Source organism: Aegilops tauschii, chromosome 3 (genome assembly GCF_002575655.3).
Source record: "Aegilops tauschii subsp. strangulata cultivar AL8/78 chromosome 3, Aet v6.0, whole genome shotgun sequence".
Taxonomy (NCBI): Eukaryota; Viridiplantae; Streptophyta; class Magnoliopsida; order Poales; family Poaceae; genus Aegilops; species Aegilops tauschii.
Genome location: NC_053037.3, coordinates 93,040,592 through 93,047,940, shown reverse-complemented (window position 1 = coordinate 93,047,940; position 7,349 = coordinate 93,040,592).

The following is a 7,349-nucleotide window of genomic DNA, read 5'->3' as shown; positions in this document are numbered from 1 at the left end:
ACATCATGGTGAAATATTTAGCACAAGCAGCCTCGCTAACGTCCAGCATCTCCATGGCCATCTCGTAACTTTCAAACCAAGCTTCAGGGGGATGATCTGCGGTGTAATTAGGCACCTTACGAGGGCCCTTGAAATCCCTAGGTTAATGCTCATTGCACAGAGCCGGTACTAAACACGGCACGCCTAAGGTTCTAGAGGTCACGCCTGCCTCCACTGAAACTATCGGATAAACCGAAGAGTTCTGATGAACTGCGTTGTGAGCCGCTAGCTCAGCCTCTCGATGCGCTCTTCCCTGGTCCACCAAGTCCTGAGCTTCACCGCTGTCGGTGTCAAAACCGGCGGATCTCGGGTAGGGGGTCCCAAACTGTGCGTCTAAGGTTGATGGTAACAGGAGACAGGGGACACGATGTTTACCCAGGTTCGGGCCCTCTCTATGGAGGTAATACCCTACTTCCTGCTTGATTGATCTTGATGAATATGAGTATTACAAGAGTTGATCTACCACGGGATCGTAATGGCTAAACCCTAGAAGTCTAGCCTGTATGACTATGGTAATGAGTATTTGTCCTTTCCGGACTAAGTCCTCCGGTTTATATAGACACCGGGAGGACCTAGGGTTACACAAGGTCGGTTACAAAGAAAGGAATCTACATATTCGGTCGCCAAGCTTGCCTTCCACGCCAAGGAGAGTCCCATCCGGACACGGGTGCAGTCTTCGGTCTTTGCATCTTCACAGCCCATCAGTCCGGCCCATGGCTAACAGGCCGGACGCTCGAGGACCCCTTAGTCCAGGACTCCCTCAGTAGCCCCTGAACCTGCCTTCAATGACGAGGAGTCCGGCGCGCGGATTTGTCTTCGGCATTGCAAGGCGGGTTCCCTTCTTTCCGAACTTCAAAATAGTCTTTGGACGTATCGATGTGTCCGGACCTGTAACACACATCACACACAACCGCAGAGAGAATATAATTTTACACGAGCCCAATCCGCTGACAATTTTTTGTAACATGACGTCATATCTGTCTGGTCGTAATTCCGAACCGTTTTTCGTGTGCCGCTCCATGTTCCGAGACGCGGTTGTCATTGACACGTCTTGTCAAAGCAGGGATCGTGTCCCCTTATTGCGGGATTCTCATCAATACGGGCGTGGGTAACTCAACCATGCCGTTTACACAACCCTTGGGAGTGGGCGAGTTTTAGGGCGAGTGGGGAGGTGTTTGACATTCGCGGCCTTTATAAGGGGATAAGGATTCGTCCTCATTCACCCACGCCTTCTCCTTCCTCTGCCCATCCATTCTTGAGCTCTAGCGCCCAAGCTCTAGCTTTCCTCGCCCGAGTAAACACTCCAACCATGTCCGGATCCTGAGCTGGAGGCAAGTGGATGGCCTCCTCCGTTAAGAAGAGAGATATCAAGGAACTCCGAGAGGCCGGATACCTGGCCAAGGAGATTGTTCACCGACTCCCGGCCAAGGGACAGATCATCCCTACCCCCGAGCCTCATGAGAGGGTGGTGTTCCTCGCGCATTTCATCTGTGGGCTAGGATTCCCTCTCCACCCGTTTGTCCGCGGACTGATGTTTTACTACGGGCTAGACTTCCATGATCTAGCCCCCAACTTTATCCTCAACATCTCGGCATTTATAGTCGCGTGCGAGGCCTTTCTCCGCATCCCACCTCACTTTGGCCTGTGGCTGAAGACCTTCAATGTGAAGTCAAAGGTGGTGAGCGGTCAACAAGCAGAGTGCGGAGGTGCCATGGTGGGCAAGATGCCCAATGTCACCTGGCTCGAAGGCTCCTTTGTGGAGATGGTGAAGGGGTGGCAGTCGGGGTGGTTCTACATCACCGAGCCGCGCGATACCAACTGGGCGGCGGCCCCGAATTCTGATCCGGAGTTCCGATGCGGCTCATCTCCTGGCAAGAGAAGGGCCTAACCTGGGGTTCTTCGAACGAGCTAACTGGGCTCCAGACGTGCGTCCAGAACATGATATGTTGGGTGGTAGGTGCGACATATGCCAACGGGTGGCTTATCATTGTGGGAGCCAGTAAGACGTCGCCGCTGCCTGGAAACGGGATGAGGCGAAGACATGCACGCTGGCGAATCTTACCCAGGTTCGGGGCTCTCCGTGGAGATAACACCCCTAGTCCTGCTCTGCGGGGTCTCCGCATGATCACTAGATCAAAATGAGTAGCTACAAACGCTCCTTGAGCTGTCGGGTTCGAGGGAGAAGAAGGGCAAGGCTAGCTCTCCTTTTCTCTATATGTGGTGTGTGTAATTCTATGAGACCAACCCTTTGCATGGGTGCCCCGGGGGGTTTATATAGGCCTACCCCCAGGGGTACAATAGTAATCCGGCTGGGCGCGGGTCCCAGCCGTCAGTGTCTGTGTTCGCCGGCTTCTCCGCCGGCCGTTGGGGCCCGCCGACTGGTGGGTCCCGCCGGCTGCGGCCTCTTGGTCAACAGGCCGGCCCCACCGCCTAGCGGTCTTGTCGGCGGCTGGTTACTATTGCCTCGCCCCTGATGACGAGGGCTTTGTCGAGGTAAGCATGGCTACAGCGCCGCCGCCTTGCGGGCTCTCACTGTAGCCTCACCTTGTCTTGTCTCCTTAATGAGGCTCGTGCTTCGAGGGAGCGAGGTAGCCGGCTATTGGGAGCCGGCCACGCCCCCGGCCGACTAGGGGAGGCCGGGCCGCCTTCGAGCGTTTCTCTGGCTAAAGGGGCCCGCCACCCGCGGGCCGTGCTGGCGTCTGCCGTGGGTGACGTCGAGGTCAACATGGCTACAGTGCCGCGCCGGACGGGAGATGGCTAATCCGTACGGCGCCCTGTGGCCATGCCGGCTCCGGGATTCGGGGGTACTGGGCCGCACTGCAGCCACGTCCCGTCTTATCACCGTTACATGGACGCAGTCTTGGTGGGTGCGGTCTTGGCCGGCTTCTGGGAGTCGGCATTCTTCAAGGCCGGCTTCTGGGAGTCGGTCCTCTTGGGGCCGGCTTCCTGGAGTCAGACATCTCGTAGCTTTCTTGGGGAAGGTTTCTGACTGGGTCGCCTTCGGGAAGTCGGCCCTGGGGATAGTCGGCCGGGGGAAGGCGGCCCTATGCTTCGTATGCTTGAAGGCTTGAATGGCTTCATAATTTTTGAAGAGCTAGGGGGAGTCGGTTAGGCTACCCATGGCCATTTACTCTGAGAGTAGTCCCCGAAGCTGGTTGGGCTTCGAGGTTGATTGGAGGTCGAGAAGCTCGGGCAGCTTCTTATCTTGACGAGCCGGCAGCTGGGAGCCGGCTTCGGTTGGACGCGCCGTCTTGGCGAAAAAAAATTGAAGTCGGACGGCGGGAGTCTGCTGGCGCGCGCGCCGGGCTGCGGGCCGGCCACTCGCCGCCTGCGAACCACGTGGCATCCCTTGGCTGAAAAGCCTGCCAGCCCACACGCGCGACAAGACGTCGCTGCAGGTCGGGGGCCCACCACTCCCACGCCCGGGCCCGGGCGCGGATCCTCTACGGCCCAAAGCCGTCCGCACGTCTTCCTGCGGCGGTTTCGGCACGCCTTTAGGGCGCAGTAATCGCGGGACGTGGGGGGAGTGGGTGTAGTTAATCCCACGTCCCACCCCACGTCTCGCCTCCTCGGCTTCGCCGCACGAGGCTATAAGTTGGGGGAGGAGGGGAAGCGGCAGGCGCTCGCACGCTCCCCTCCTCTCCGCCATCTTCTTCCTCCTGCTCTCCCTGACAGCAGCGCTTCGCCGCCGCACCGTCCCACCATCCTTTTCTCCGCCGCCGCGCTCATTCTCGCCAGCTTCACGCCATCATGCAGTACGGCGGGGACTGGGACGGCTCCAACGTCCATGAGGACCACATCGAGTTCCTCCGCAAGACACGGCGGCTGCCCGGCGCAGATAAGGTGCGGGTCCGCCTCGCGCCCGCGAAGGAGATCACGCCGAAGCCGGAGGAGGGCGAGCGGGTGGTCTTCCGCTCGCATTTCTTGCGCGGCATCGGCTTGCCCGCGAGCGCCTTCTTCTGCTCTTTTCTTGAATTCTACCAACTCCAGCCGCACCACCACACCCCGAACACGGTGGTGCTGCTGTCCGCCTTCGTCACCTTGTGCGAAGGCTACCTCGGCGTCCTCCCCACCCTCGAGCTCTGGGGGGAGTTCTTCCAGTCCAAGCTGGGCACGCGTATGCAGGGCGCACCGGCTCAGAGTGGTGCCTTCATCGCGATGCGGAGGGTGACAGCCGACAACCCCTTCCCCGTCATCACGCTGATCCAGTCGGTGAGGCTGTGGCATAAGTCATACTTCTATGTGAAGAACGTCGCCCCGCAAGGCGACTACGTCAATTTGCCGGTTTACGAAGCCGGCCCGCCGGCGGGTAGGCGGCCCCAGTGGTCCTATCGGGCCGTGACGCTGACGCTGACTGGAGCCGCGGCAGTCGCCCGGCTGCGGGTGATGATCCAGTCGGAGGGCCTATCTGGGCCCGACCTGTTGGCCGCCTTCGTCACGCGCCGGGTGCTTCAGCTCCAGAGCCGCCCTCATCTGATGTCACGACCGGTTTTTCAATAAAATATTTATTGAGAGACCAATCCCTTTTACGGACCAGTAAAGAAGAATTCCTTCTCACTGGTAGACAATATCTTGGTCACGGAAGAAAAAAATACCAGGAGTACTGAATATAATACAAGGTTGAGCGGAGACTGCTCAACAATTTATTACATGAATGCCGATAAAACATAACGGCGGATAGAGTGGCATGACTACTAACTCACGATAACAACGGTGGTGGAAATATCACCGCGAAGTGGGTGATATGACTCCTGGAAACTACAGCTCTTCGAGCGTCGGAGTGAGGCTCGAGGAGACTTATTGCGGGTGGCGGAAGCGTATATAATACAAGTGACCAATATCCGGGATCGCACAGGACTAACTGGGACTCCTCTAGGCGTCGGACGCACTATCAAACTCTTCATCCAAGAGATCGCCTTCGTCAACATCTGGCCAAATCAACAAGCCAGGTGAGTACTATGAAAGTACTCGCAAGACAGTTCGGACATAAGATATAACAAATGTAAACATGAAGCATATGAACAGATTAACAAGTGCGTTCAGACATAGAGATAATAATGCATGGGAAAATAACAGAGAAGTCGGGCGGTAGTCCTCCCGAAATCCCAAAATAAATACTGGGTGCCAAACGAGGGTCTGAATGACTCCTCGAGAGGAAACTACAAGAATAATAATGCCGCAGTCGAGCGTCAGGGCGACACCACATAAAGGGCTTATAAAAGGAAATAAAAGATAGTGCATGCCACAGTCGGACGTCTGAGCGACATCACATAAAGGGCTTATATCAAAAGTAAATAATCAATATGCCACAGTCGGACGTGTGAGCGACATCACATAAAGGGCTTATATTGGGAATAAAAGACAGACATGCCACAGTCGGACGTCTGAGCGACATCACATAAAGGGCTTCATAACTTAACATCTTACTAGCTCAAGAATTTAAATCATATCCAGAGAATAATCGGGCATGAGATAAACAACAGGGTTAGTCCATCCACAGGAGTAACGTTCAGCTAAGTCTACTACTCATGCTCACTTACCGGAAAGAAGAACAAACCACGAGGACTTGACATAGATATGGATACACTGATCACGATACTTGACCACGGATACGATGACTGGAAAGGATTTGACTCTGCAGAGTTTGTACTTTAACCACAGCCAACGGATTTCAGTAGTCACGCGGACTAGTTCCGTCTACGGTGTTTTGGAAGAAACACGTCTAACCAGTACACAGCCATTCAACATTCCGAAGCCAGGAATCACCCTCGGCATCATTCAAGAAAAACCTTGAGACGGGGAGGCTACAACCTCGCGTAGCATGGGATCAAAATTTCTATACACGCGCTCTAAGGGGTGCCCCCCTCTCGGTCCCAACCGGAAACACCCATGCCCCCTGACCGGATGACTGGCTTTAATCCAGGGCCATGGAACCATCATCCCGGCCCCTCTGTTTTGTGTGTACACGGTAAGAGGTTACCAACTTACTAAACCGCATTCTGGCAGAAAACATGTGGTAGCACGGAAGGGGGAAGAACGATAACGTGACTCCGTCCACGTTAACGTCGGAATTTAACGGATGACGTAAGGCTGGCATGCTACAACAGTACCACCTTACTGCCCTTCATGTCACCACATGACTAGGCCATCTCTCATCAGAGATCACCGTAACTTTGGAACACACGGGTAGTTGCCTCACATGCAACGAGGTGCTCACCGATACTCGTATGCCATGCACAACCTTTCACGCAATCATGCAAACACCTATCATATCAAAGGTTCAAACATGCTTGCCTGGTTCGGAGAAGTCGGAGTCTAGCTCGGTGAAGTTCGCGGCTCCGTCACCTCTTCCGGAACCTACGGTATAGCGAAAAAGCATACTAACGTGAAAACCAACGCGTGCATAAAAGTTGTTCCAAAAAAATTTCAAATAAATCCCATAAAAAACTAGACAAAATTTTAAGACTGTCAGAAAACGAATCACTCAAAAATCACTTTTTATTAAAAAGTTATAAGGGTTTCTGTCCAGGGACTCATTTGTAATGAAACAGACAAGTTCCAGGGGTTTAACTGAGAAAACAGAAAACGGTTCGAATAGAAACGCGCAAGCCCACAGAGAAAACGTACTCTGCCCGAAGGCGCCAACAGAAAACGGTTCGCGGAGAAAGAAAGAGAGGCTGACGTGGGGGTCCACATGTCAGGTTTGAAAGACCTCGCCGGCGCCCGAAGGCTGCGGTGGTCGCCGGCGTCGAACCACGGCGAGTCAGGGAGATCGGAGTGTACCAAGAGTATCAGCGTGTCCTTCCGCGTCGGTGGGTGGTGGACTTGGGCGTCGGGGAGCACCACGTCGACGGCGACACTTTCTCCGGCAGACGGCGGCTCGGGCGATGGTGGGGAACTCCGGTGGTGTGCTGCAAACTTCGAATTCAAGCGCGGGTCAGAAGGAGGGATGCAGTAGAGAGCTACTGGCAAGAGATGGGAGGCAGAGGTGCACCGACGGGAGCGAATCGAGCTGGATCCCGTGGCGGGTCGCGGCGGCTGGAGTTGAGGAAGGAGACTTCCTCGGGGCTCTTCCAGTGGCTAGGCAGGGTCTTGGTGGAGTGTAGAGGTGGTGTGGGTACTAGCTGGAGCTCGGGGCCTCTATTTATAGGCGGCTCGAGGGGTGGCCGTGAACGGGGTTGCTCCGGCAAGCAATTACGGCGAGGCAGCGGCTTGCCAAGGGGTTTAGGTGGCCAGGCAGCAACAGTGAGGTGTACTGGTGCCGTTCCCCCGCTAATCCTGGTCGGTCTTGGCGTAATGGCGCCGGTCCA